Raw genomic sequence first — 13,398 nt, forward strand, 5'->3', positions numbered from 1 at the left:
ACTCTGCCTAACATAAATTGTCAGATGACACAATGGGGCAGAATTTAGAGAACCAGTTCTCTGCCTTAAAACACAAGTTATAAGCAGAGCAGAAAACCATCCACTCTTAACTTAGATCTGCTGTCTACCTAAGACATTTAAGTTGAATTAACTGCAGATGGGAAATTAAGAGGGCCTTAAACCCCAGCACGGGCGTTTTAGAATTCAGCCCTTCAGAATTAAATGTAAAGGAAAACAGGGGTATTTCATCCATAAAAGAGAGAGCACCCATCCAGGGATTTGGTGGGCTTCAACTAATAAAATTTAATGTCACGCCTTTACTTAATTCATCTTAATCTTTCCCAAGTGTTCCACTGCAGCCGAGTTCTTTAGTTTGAAGCATTACAGTGGATCTAATTTGAAAGATGGCATTAGCTGAACCATTAGCTAAAGGCTTGTCTGCATGGAGAGGTTACTCAGTGCAGAGTAACCAGCTACTTCATATCTATTCTGTGTTGATACTCTTGGTTTACATTAAAATGTTGTAGGCTGCATCACATCACCTGACATGCGCTAAGCATTTGTGCAAAGCAGCTACTGCATTTAAAATTCAGATTCACACCTCTTTATGAGTCTAACATTTACTTGATTAAAAGTGAGACTCAAAGCTTCAAAGAGCAGGTAGGATAGCAGGCTGTGACACGAAGGAATCATTTCTGTTCAGTCTACACAGCGTCATTACAACTTCAGCTAGAAGTATTGAGTCTGGTTTGGGAATACGCAGTTCAGTCAGAGAGGACAGTGAGAATGATATCTACAAAATGTGACCAAAAAGGCCGGACTGAACAGCACTTGTTCCTGAGGTGAATGCTGATGGGGAAACATGATGAGAGGCTTCAAATATGCAAGAGGCCATTGCACAGACAAGTGGAAAAAGCTGTTTTCCCTGCCCACGGGAGGTATATAAGATGTAAATTGCAGCAAGGAAGCTTTAGGTTTGGTATTTTTCGGCTTTTCTAATAGCAAAAGTCACAAACCACGGGCATGGCTGATACGGCTGTGGAGTCACCAGAGGTCTTCAGGAACAGATGGAACAAATAGACAAGGAAAGCCTTAGGAAGTAATCTGGATCATTGCCTTTGCCCCAGAGTGTCACCCAGCCTTGTTTTCTGTTGTGCAACAGAAAGCTCAACAACTCCATCCTGTCAGTGTGCAGATAAAATAAGCAAGCAGATAAAATAGGATGGAGAACAATAAAAAGAATGCGTGGACATAGATCCGTGGTAAAACCTCAAGCAGACTGCTGTGGTCCAGCCATCTCCAAGACACTGAGAACTTCAGAGGATTCAAAGAAGAGCAACAAGTAGGATCAAGGTCATGGCAATTCACGGAAGATTGAAAAGATGGGGATTATTATGTTCAGAGAAAAACAAGGGAAACCGAGTAAAAGTACATGAAGTAACGTCTGGTACAGACTGATCAGGAACTTCTGTTTTTCCTATCTCATACTGTAGAATAAAGGAACCTTATCTGAACTATCAAACAAAAGGTAGGATATTAAATTTTTTTAAAACAACAACACCACCACAACAAAAAAACCCCAAACCAAGCCAAAAAGAAAACCAAACAACAACAACAACAACGAACACTACAGGAAAAACAAAACCACCAAACAAACAAACTTAAAAAAAAAAAGAAACAAAGGAATTGGACAACACGAGATTAAAATAGAGAACTGTGCTGTGGTATATCCAAAGTATTGATGCTAAAACCAAAATGATTGAGAAAGAAAATGGCTTACCAACATAGCTATATGAGACACTGTGAAAAAAAGTTGTCTTCCGTTTGCCTGCCATCAGCCCTTTGCACCACTGCGCGGTCCCTCCTGGGCCCTTCATGCCTGTGCTCCGTCCCTTCAGAGTTCTTCCTTAGCCAAGCAAGAGGAGTCACTGAAGGAAGGACATACGGACTTCTGCCACCAGCCACGGTGCTGCCGCCAGCCTGAGGACCGAGGCAAGAGCCACCAAACCCACCTCGGCCAGCAGTTCCCTGAACCACAGAATAAGATGGGGGAAAGCAGCCTAAAAGCTTAAGTTTCAGGTATTGCTTTTAAAAGACAGGGGAAAGGCCAAAAAAGAGGACTGTCTGTTTTTAGAGGACACTGTTCATCCCAGTAGGCTGAGGACTGGCTGGTTGTACTTGTACATCACTGTAAGAACAGGTCTGATCCAAGTGCTTCCTGTCTGAGATACATAATGTGTCCTGGACCAAAAAGACTGTTTTGCCCCAAAAGCAGTGACTTTGCGAAGTTGTGGCCTTGTTATCATGCTAAGAAAACTGAGTATATGTATTAAGCAGGCGTATCTAGCTGTTTCTGTGTGTCTGGTTTATCCAATAGCAAATAAACATTGACAAATGATCTCCAACCTGGATGACAGCATCGACAGCACCTATAAACAGAAGAGCAAAGGTCTTCATTGCAAAGTCTTACCCAAACTTAACTTAACAAACCTATTTATTACTGACTAACTCCAACCATTAAATTTTCAACTATTTATACATTTCAATTGATGCCTGTGAAGAACTGAACTCAAAGAGGGATCAGTTCAAGGCGACATTTCAGAGATGTAGCAGAAATTTTGCCAGAAATTTGTTTTGAAAACAGACATCAAGACACCAGTTTCTAGGAAGGAACATGGTGCTGTGTGTGGGCATTAAGAAAAATGGGACCTTTTTAACACTGATACATCGCAGTATTTTACATAGGAAAAGAGGTCTCTCCTCAGCTTCTCTCCTTGGGTCCACTTTGGTTAAAGCAGCGATGCTGCACATAAACCAGTCTCTCCATAGATGATCTCATTAGTGGCAGCAGTTGTTTTTTTAACATTAGAGCTGGTGATGTAGCAACACCAAATTATTTCAAGTTAGCAGCACCGATGTGGTTTTCAAAGCGTACACAGTAGCTTGACGGAAGAGCACCATCTCTCCTGGTCTCCTAGAGCTCACAAGCTCCAGAGCATCACAACTGGCATGGTGTTTGTAAGTCCTGGCTCAAGCCTCTAGAAGGCTTTGGCAAAGAACAAGGAGAACAAACTGTGTCCTGGAGGTGAGACCCTGGGAGGGACAGCACACCCTCACATTTGATGCCCTGAAAGCCTCAGAGGTCAGTCAGGAGGCTGAGACATATAATGCCAGCTCAGAAAGCCTCCAGAATAGCAATTACGACCCACCAGGGAAATCCAGGGAGCCTGGCTGAGCCCTGGGGATGACACAAAATGAAAGTGGCCAGAAGAACATCAAAACAGTTTGACTGTGGGCTGGGGATATACCAGACAATAAAGGCTGTTTGCTAAGTGCTGCCTTCCATCTGCAAAGCAGATGAGGGTTCAATGCTGAGGATAATTTAAAAGTCAAATTATTTTTAAATGGCTTGTAATAAATAAAATCATGTTTCTTTGTAAACTGCACTGGTCTTGTTTACTGGCTGGATGTGTGTGGATGAAGAAAAACGGTCCTTGGGTGGAAGGAGGGACCCTTGCCCAGCCTGAGAGGAGCATCAGTAAATGGTGGAAGAAAATGTCCCATCACTGCTCCAAAGGGCAGGTGGAAAAGGAGCTGGTGAGGGGATGAAAGCATATAACTGGAGAGAACAAATATTGCCAGTAAATCGTGATGGACTGGATTTTTTTCTAACCTAGGTCCAAGCTGTGTGGAAAACCCTTGTCCCAAGAGCAGAGGCTCCTTTCCTTTCCTTTCCACAGCCCCACCGGTGGGCTGACAAGTGTTGCAAAGCTGCTGGCAGTTCTTCAGTTGGTCCGAACTGCCAGGCAAAGTTAACTCCCAATTTTCAGAAGCCAGAGGCACGGAGAAAAATACACCCTGACGAAATATCTAGCTGATAACCTTGCAAAATGGAAAAAAAAAAGGGGGGGGCGGGGAGCAGGAGATTCTGGATCACTCATTGAATACCAAAGGGCAAAACCAACAAGGTGACCCAAAATCCATACAACCTGGGAGGGAAAAATTAGCTTTATTTAAAAAAATCAACATATTATCTAAGACACTTAATCAACACCAGTAGATGCAAGCTGAGAGGCTGAAATCAATGCCAGCTATTGGAATATGAGAGCGTGATAAAAAGCTATGTTTTCCTTTGGAAAAAAGGATATTTAGATACAGATCAAGGATACTTTCATTTTGAATAGCTTGGTCATTTTTGATCCACTCAGCATATTTAATATATGGTAGTCAATCTCATTCCATGCAGAGTGGAAATATTTTGCAGATCCGTTTCTGCTTGGGAAATGTGTCTGTTTGTAGTACAGCCCACTTATGTACTAAAATGGCTGCTTTTTCCCCACAGTTTACAGAGAAGTTTACAAAGCTGGAGCTGTCAAAAAATAAAACATCCTGTGCTGTAACTGTGCATACTAATGAGCAGTCTTAATGCTGGTGAATTTTTCATGTAGAAATTAGTAAGTCAATGTCCTTAAAAAGGAAGAAAACCAGGTCTTACTGCATGCCAAAGCAGAGAAATAAAATCATTCGGGGGGAAGATGGTGAAAAAATTCAAAACAAGCAAGCTCAAAACATCATTTTTCTTTTAAATAGAATTTGTTATCAAAATAATTATGTTAGTAATACATAAGTGATCTGAATCACAAATAAAAGAACTAGAAGAGTAAGGTGTAGCACAGAGTGAGAGATTAAAATACCAAATGCAAAAATAGCAAATGGGGTGGGTTAAAACAGAAAGTGGATGTCGTATCTTCACCACAGAAATGCTGATCACAGGCGTATAAAATGGTTACTATTGCAGCTTCAAAGTTTAGTCTAGAGAAAGATGGTTTTCATAATACTTTAGAGCTACAAGAATGTATTCTTTGAAGCTAAAATAGAAAAAGACAAAGGTATAGTAATTTCACTTGGCTTTGCAGGAGCAGTAACCTGAAGCCGATGACAAACACCAGCTGCTCCCGGTTACACCAGGTCCAAATTCCTACAGGTAGCGGCTCAACAAAGAGCAAAAAACCCACAGGTGCTGTTTACTGTTGGAAACGGTTAATAGTCTCAACTTCTCAAATCTTTTAATACACCAAATCATTCCTGACTAATTGGTGTTGCGGCACTACCTGAGAGGTCCTGCTGGAACTGAAGACCTGCCTGCACTGGACACTACCATCAAAATAAAGAGCTGTCTGTCCATCCTCAAGTCTGTTATAGCACATAAAGACACAACCACCAACAGGAATATAACGTACTCGATCTCTTGTTGCTGAATTTGTGCATCCTCTCACCACTCCCTCTAAGATGTCTGTATTTATAGCTACAACTAAATTAACGAATGAAGGAACATTAACCTTAGATCACCTACCGCAGCTGGGGAATCTGAGGAGGAGAGAGGGAGAGCAGGGAGTTGCCGTGGTGCTCCCCCACGCTGTGCCTGACCCCGACCAGCAGCTGCTGGTAAAAGCACCACCTTGCACGGTCAGGCTGTCCCTTTGTGCTTGCAGAGTTTCTCGTGAGGGTCATGGCTCCTGTGTTGAGGAAAAAAAAACTTCTCTGCATGGTGGAATTTTTTTCAGATCTAGAGGAAAGCCTGTAGCAGCAAACCAGCAGCAACACAGAGCATACAACCTAAATAAATTAGCAAGTTTTTGTGATTTGTCTTAGATGAGTTGTTCCCTTTTCCTCCTACTAGATCTTAAGTTTAAAGAAACTTGCATCAGAGTGTGAAAAAGAAATCTCCATCACCCTCTAGAAAATAAGATACTGGTCATCAAACATTGCACTTCATTTAATTGTCATTGCGTTGTAAGAGCAATTACACAGGCACAAATTGTAGTTTAATTGTTCGCAAAACACTCAGACTACACAACATGCCCCCATTTGATCCTAGAGCCACTGATGCAGCAGCCGAGCCTCCAAATGTGCTCACAAGCCCTGTTTGAGGAGCGAAACCCCTGGAGGCAGCTTTGAAACGCCCTGTGCGCTGCTGACTGTGCTGTGCCCAGGTCCTGCGTCCCCTCCGTTGTGTCCCCGCTCCCACGGCTCCCCAGCAGGTGGGAACTGGTCTCCTATGATGCTCCACTCCCCGGCAGCTCCTCAGGCGGGCACACCTCAGTGCAGATGGCCGCGGGTCCATCCTGTCCCCAGCCTCCCTCCCAAAGCCCTCAAATCACTCTTTAAACCGCTTCCTCCCACAGGGACATTTCAGGCCACATCACAGCCCACCAGAAGCTACCAGCAACCCAGATTTATTCCCCTAGGGACCTTTTCCAGCCAGGGAAAGGTGGGATAAGATACTGTCCGCTGTCACGCCACTAAGCATGCTAACTCATAGCTGGGTTTTATTCCAGATCCCTGATTTTGCACTTACCAAAGAACACACACAGCCAGGGTCCAGCAAACATGGCACTATAGAATCACAGAATGTCCTGAGTTGGAAGGGAGTCACAACGATCATCAAGTCCGACTATTTCCCCTGCGTATGACAACCCCACAGGTCACACCATGTGTCTGAGGGTGTTGTCCAGTCTCTTCTTGGACACCGTCAGGCTTGGCTGCAGCAGCCCCTTTGTGGATGAAATAAAGGGTTGCTGAAGGCGGGCATGAAAAGGAGGCTGCAGCCAGGGGCTGTTTGTGGAGGAGCATGTCACAAGGAACAAGTGGATAAATTATCAAATAAAAATAAAAAATAATAAAATAAAAAAATAAAAAAAAAACAGAGGGCTTGACTGTAGCTGATGTTATGCAAGAAGAGGAAGGGAAGAAGCATCGCCCACTGGGCTGGAAGAAGGCAGCACAGAAGAAGGCTGCAGGAGAGAGGAGCACCTTGATTACATGCTCTCCACCCTGGGATGTTTTGTTTGTTTTGGTTTTTTTTCTAAACAGAAGGTACAAGTCCAGACTCTGCTCTTGAAGTCCTTGTCAAGAGATGGTCCCCAGCCAAGCAGGAGATCCAAAAAGCATCTCAGAGCAGCTGGAATGAAGTCTTGCATCTGGAGCCATGTACAACAGAAAAGCTCAAATCTGTCTGCTCCAAAAGTTGAGGAAGTTTGGATGGGGCTGGAAGCATCATGGCCAAGATCTGCCTCTCCTCTGACAGGTTAGCCGCAAGCAAAGGAGTTATTCTTCTCATTTTAACTCTCCAGGCCCAGAAATGGAAATGGTTTCTCTCACAGACAATATCCAGTAGGAAAAACTTGAGCTGAAGGATTTTGTCCTCACGGTTATAGCAAAGACAATATATCAGCTTGCAAGGCAGAGCCAAGTGTGCACTAGATGACTTTTCTTGGGGTTTAGATGACTCTTTCTTTTTTTAGAGGACTTGGAGGGGGGAACATTTGTTGTTGTTTTACCTTTCTTTCACAAACCAGTCTGCCTAGCGGGCACCTCTTCCCTGTGAGTGCTGGTGAGGGGCAGAGGTGGCTGTTCCTCCCCTGTGTTCCCCACCACACCGATGGCAATGGAACAGCTGCCGGTTGCAAATGCTCACCCAGTAACGGCAGCTGCTGCACAGTGGGGTGAGGTCCTCAGATTTATTTAAATTCCCCAAATTCATGACAAGTAGTCTGATTTTCAGAGAAAAGTTAAGGGCTAGCTAAGAAAGACAAAGAAGAAGAAACCTAGAAACAACCATTCACCTTGTGGAAAACACACCTTAAACCTCTCTCCTTTATTTTTAAAAAAAATTTTTTTTTTTCTTTGTTTAGTCTAGTTTTGGATTTCTCTGCTGAAGCGTGTTGGGTGAAAAGGCACTTGTTTGAACACGGTGGGCAGCCCGGGTTTGCTCCACGTGCGTTGTCACCAGAGCCGTGCTGGGGGCTCACCCACCCCGGGAGCCGCACGGGGGTGTGACGGCGGCATCAATCAGCGTTTGTGCTGAAATGCTGAGATCTGAGAGGATTCACAAATACACTTCTGAACACCTGGGAGACAAAGAAACAGTGAGACAGCTGTGAATTACGTGTTTGCAAGGACAGCTGGAGAGCAGCGATGAGCAAACCGTGCTGTGGACGCGATGGGGCAGGTACGCGAGCGCTGGCGGACGCGTGAGCAGGGGCAGATCACATCGCAAAACCCCAAATGTGTCGCTTTATCCCGGTGCCTTCACCTGCTGGCACTGACCCCCCGGCTGCACCCCGCTTGCACAAGAGCCTCCGACACAAGGAACGACGTTGACTTGGGACCAGGCAAGAAACGGGGCTGGTGCTGCAATTTGGCTCCGGCAGGAAGAAATGAGCGCAGGTACGGACAAGAATTTATTTTTCTTGTTGGAACACATTCGTCTGTGGATTAACAGCTGCCCTGCGCGCGCTGACTCTAGATACCAACAGATAACTCTTCTTGCCAGCCTGCAGCCGTCCTGCTGGGCAAAACACCTACACAACAGCAGCAGCCAGCTCTCCTGCCAGCGTCTGCTGCCTCGGGGATTAGTGTCCTGCACATCAAGCACATAAACCCAGGTGCCAGAGGCATACTGACCTCCAAATTTTATTTTTAATTTTTGAGGGAGAGAGAAAGAAACATCTCTAAGACAAGAGATTCCCTTTCCTAGAGGACAGCAAAGCTGGTGTTTCTGGCCCAAACCCAAGAAGGATCCATAAAATTCCCAGTTTCTAATTTTCACAGAGAAAGAGGCCAAAATCTTCAAAAGCAAATACACAGCAATCCACTACAGCTTCTATTCCTTATTTAGGGTAGACTACATCTGAAATCTAATTATCTCTCTGCAACTCCCTGTGCAGTCGAGGCAGACAGAAAAGGATCTCCAGGGAGCAATTCCTTAACCTGCCTTAAACGCCTACCTTGGGACGTGACTGACTCCTCACGCCCAGCATCCAGGGATGCTACACAGAAATAACTCCAGATCCCATCTTCCGCGACGCGTGGGTCACACTGCCCCTTTACACATCGCAGGGCAGCTTATCCTTCCAAATATTAGCCACTGCAGACACTTGGAGCTGAAGAAATATCTTCGGCGTGTGTTGACCCAAGGGACCGGCAGCAACGGTGAGATCAGTCAGCGAGAGGAGGCAATTTCACGGTTTGTGCTTCATTTTCCTGCTTCTTCCCCCAGATTATGGCAGTCTAATAACTGGATTTAGTGTTCCCATACAGCCACGCAACAGTTTGCTTTTCCATTCGGTGGATCCAGAAATGTCCCCTGTTGAGGGACAGGTGCCAGGACACAAAGAGAACAGGACGCACTCCTGACAGCCAGCCGGGGGAGTGCAGCTCTCGTCTGCTGCAGCATCTGCATCTCTTACCTGCACCAGAGGAGGTTTCCTCTCTGAGAAGTGAACGCTGGTCACTGTGCTACAAGAAAATTGGTGGTTTGGAAGGCAAAGGTTGACTCAGCAATTGGAGAATTCGTGGACAATCCAGCTGGAGAGGCCTTGACACCCACTCTGTAAAAATGACGGGGAAAAAGTGTCTGCAAGGGTCATGGCTCATGTCAAAGCTAAGCAGGAGTCTCTGTGTTTTAACCATGAGACAAAAGGACAAAGCACCGTGGGCTGGAGACAGAAGAGGAAAGGGCAGGAAGACAAATGGCGAGCGTAAAAGCACTACTGAACACGGCTGCTCAACCCAACTGAGAGGCAATGCATTCTGCCAACAGAGAAAGATCTTTAGTCACTGCAAAAACATTGCTTTCTGGATAACAGAAGAACAACCTTTAAGGGATACAGTTCCTGCCTCTCTAGAGCCAATACATATGTAATTAAGCTTAAACTTCCCAGGACAGTTGGTTATGGAGCCACCTGTAGAGCAGCAGTGCTGACAATGCCAATGTACATCCCAGGAGACTGGGTGTGCTGGTGAGGACCTTGGAGGACTCTGCACCACATGAAGCAGCAGGTATCTCAGATGGGTTTCTTGAGACCCTCCCCATCCTTAATCAATGAAGCTGCATTGTAAAGTGAGAGATGAAGGTTTTGGCACGCTGTTCCAGCGGGATGGGTGGCTGCATATCCTGAATGAGCACCACACCAGGAGAAGCCACCCCAATTTTCTGAGCAGCAGGCTCAGGCAGACTGAACAACTTGAAAGGTGTTGAACTGGTATAAAGGGAGGATGGAAGGGAGCAGCCATCGAGCCAGGCTGTTCAGAACAAAAACAATGAAGGAAACAGGCCAGTTGCTGACACAGCAGTGCCACAGCGCAGGTAGTGCACAAAAATCAGCTGTTGTGACACATCTGCAGGCACAGACAGCACAGCAGCACTACCAACGCCTAGTGGAAAGATTCACATGCCAGAGCATTGACACCAACGGAAGGCACAAAGGTGGGTTCCACTCCTCTCATCATTAGGGCCACAAAAATGATCAGAGGGCAAGGAACAGCTCTGCTGTGAAGACAGGCTGAGAGAGCTGGGGTTGTTCAGCCTGGAAAAGGGAGGGCTCTGGGGAGACCTTATTGTGGCCTTTCAGTACTTAAAATGGGCCTATAAGAAAGATGGAGAGAGACTTTTTAGCAGGGCATGTTATGACAGGACAAGAGGTAATGGTTTTAAACTAAAGGAGAGGAGAATCAGGCTAGACAAGAGGAAGAAATTTTTTACACTGAGAGTGGTGAAACCCTGGCCCAGGTTGCCCAGAGAGGTGGTGGATGCCCCATCCCTGGAGACATCCCAGGCCAGGCTGGACGGGGCTCTGAGCAACCTGATCTGGGTGAAGATGTCCCTGCTCATGGCAGGGGTTGGACTGGATGAGCTTTGAAGGTCCCTCCCAGCCCAAACTGTTCTATGATTCTAAGAGAGGAAGAGAAGCTACACCCTCTGGTAAAGATGATAGGAACCACTTTTGAACCAAAAATTGTGTCTACCCAGGCAGCTCAATCTGCCCAGGACACCAAAACATGCCTTCTCACCCCACACAGGCCACTCTCACCTGAGGTGCCAAGCCTCGATCTGCCTCTCAGAGCCAGGGCACCTGCATCCCATGTGTTGCTCCTTGGATGGAAAAAAATAACCGCAACTCACCTCTTGAGCAGGGCCATCTAACTATGGCACGTTCGTGTGCAAGTTAGTCCTGGAAGCCAAATCTGTAAACAAACTCTTCTACCTGCTCAGCCGGTGTTTGCCAAACCCAACCTTACCCAAATCTCCAGCTGGGCTTGCAGAGATCTGTGGTTTCTTTCCCTGTGCTTATCTCCAGCCCTACTCCTTTTAAACAGCTTAATTCCCCTCTATATCCTTATCTGACTACCCAAAGTGGGATCTTGCAAGACAGAGGTTCTCAGCTCCTGAAGCCAACTCCCCTCAGCTGGGTTCCACCCCCCTCCACTTGCATGAGACCAGACAAAAATCTCACCAACACCCCCAAACAGCAACCTGGTGCCCCATGACCCTCCAGGAGCATCTTGCTTAGACCGAGCTCCCTGATTCTTGTGTTTGCTGGGAATATCCAGTAGCGCAGTACAAAAACCACCCTGCTCCAGTAATGGGGCATAGGGAGAAAGGAGAAGCTTCACCTGAATCAAGTCAAAAACTCTCCAGAACCATCTGCTGAGGACCTTCACCAAGGTGTCTGCCCTGCACACACAGGTTTGCTGGCAAAAGGGCCCTGAATCCCTGCTTACCATCTTTTTTATTTAACTCCAGCACAGGAAGCTCTATAGTGGACATTAACATGGGAGAGAAAGAGGAAATGTTTTCAAATTTAAAAGTAACACGAAACCAAGCAACCACTAAATTGCCTTGTAATCGCAATCATTGTATTTGTTGGAAGGAAACAGAAAAAGACCCAGCTAAGCACTATGTATTTAGGTTTTTAAAGCTATAAATAGCAGTGACTACATCAGCAGGGAAGAGTTTGAACAGAAAGCAAATGATCGCCAACAATTATTTCAGAATATTTTAAGTAAGTGGCCTGGAACTGAAAAAGGCAACACGTTAAAACCCTTATCCTGGCAAAACAGAAACAGGTAAAGCGTTATGGAGGAAGGGTAAAGCTAATCATAAAGAGAAGTTAGAGGTTAGGAAAATATTATCTATAAGGAAGCAAGACGTACTTAGAGGAGATTTAACACTGAGAAGGATTTTAGATTTTGAAGGCAGGATTCCTCATCTCTTCTAATAGTTCAGCTTCCCAGAGCAAATGGTGTCTCATTGTCCACAAATGAAACCCTTCTGCCAGCAAATATTCCTAACGCTTTACATGGTTCAAAGGTTAATTCAGCACTTGAGTTTTGAGATCTCTGAAAGTTTGGTCAAACTTCAGCAACAGCATAGAGTTATAATGTAATAACATGCTAAACTACATAAGGATATTATTTTCGCGTCATTGAGAAGCATGCTAAAACCAAATCATACTCTGTGTGTGCTCTTCACCAACGATAGCTGTGCATTAGCTCCATCACGAGGAGGTAATTTCTCCTGAGTCCCATCCAGGGTGCAGCACTAAAAATCAGCTTCCTAAATTCCCTGTATCTACAGATCCATACAGCTTGTTCTCAAGCTTATGGAAGTCCCAACACACAAGACCTCTGAACCACAGACACTGATTTTTCAACAAGTCCTGAATTTCAGGAGAAATTCCACAAGGGTGGAAGAAGGCTAACATTTTGCCTATTTATAAAAATGTATAGAGACATTGGATTATTATAGGTCTGTCTCAGATTGAAAGTTATCCCTGGGAAAATAATAGTTGATACAGAATTAAAATAAATTAATGGAAATCAACACGTTCGTGGAAAACAGATCTTGTCAAATTGATTCTCATTTTACTACACTACTGTTTTCTTGATAGAGCAATATTGTTAATGCAGGAATCCAACTTACTGCAGCTTTCCTCACTCAGGTTAGGCCAGTTCTGCTCTGAATAAGAAAGCAGAGCGCCAGGCTAGCATTCCTTAAAATAAACTAAAATCTGGCCAAAGCTTTCAGGATGTAACTGGAAATGGGAGCTCTTTGAGGTAGTGGGGTCCCGCTAGGGTCTCTGGTTGTTGCATCTTTACTAACAGCTCCAGTCAGAGCATCACTGAGAGCATGGGTGATGGAGATGAAGAGATGAAGGAGTCACTAGAGGAAGAGGAGGCCGCGCTGCTGAGAAGCGGTGACAAGTCACCCGATGGAAGCAAACAGGCAGCAGCTCGGTGCCAGTCCCAACGCCGTCCTGAAAGACGGAAGCGCCAGACGTGGCTTGAAACAAGCAGTGACAGCCTCGGGAGCTGACGTGATCCACACAGGAGAGCAGGAAACATCACATGCAGAAGCAGGAACGCTGCTGTGGCTGTTGCAATGCCCGCTCCAGCTTGGCAAACACAGGGAGAGAGGGGCTTGGCCCCGGAGAGATTCATGCCAACAAGAGGCAAGAGCTGCCCCCCGAGCACGCCAGGAGCCTATCCACACTTAGCTTGGAAGATGAAGCAGACAAACAAGACTGGAAATAAAGTCTATGCTTTTAGCCTCTG

Source organism: Caloenas nicobarica, chromosome 6 (assembly GCF_036013445.1).
Source record: "Caloenas nicobarica isolate bCalNic1 chromosome 6, bCalNic1.hap1, whole genome shotgun sequence".
Lineage (NCBI taxonomy): Eukaryota > Metazoa > Chordata > Aves > Columbiformes > Columbidae > Caloenas > Caloenas nicobarica.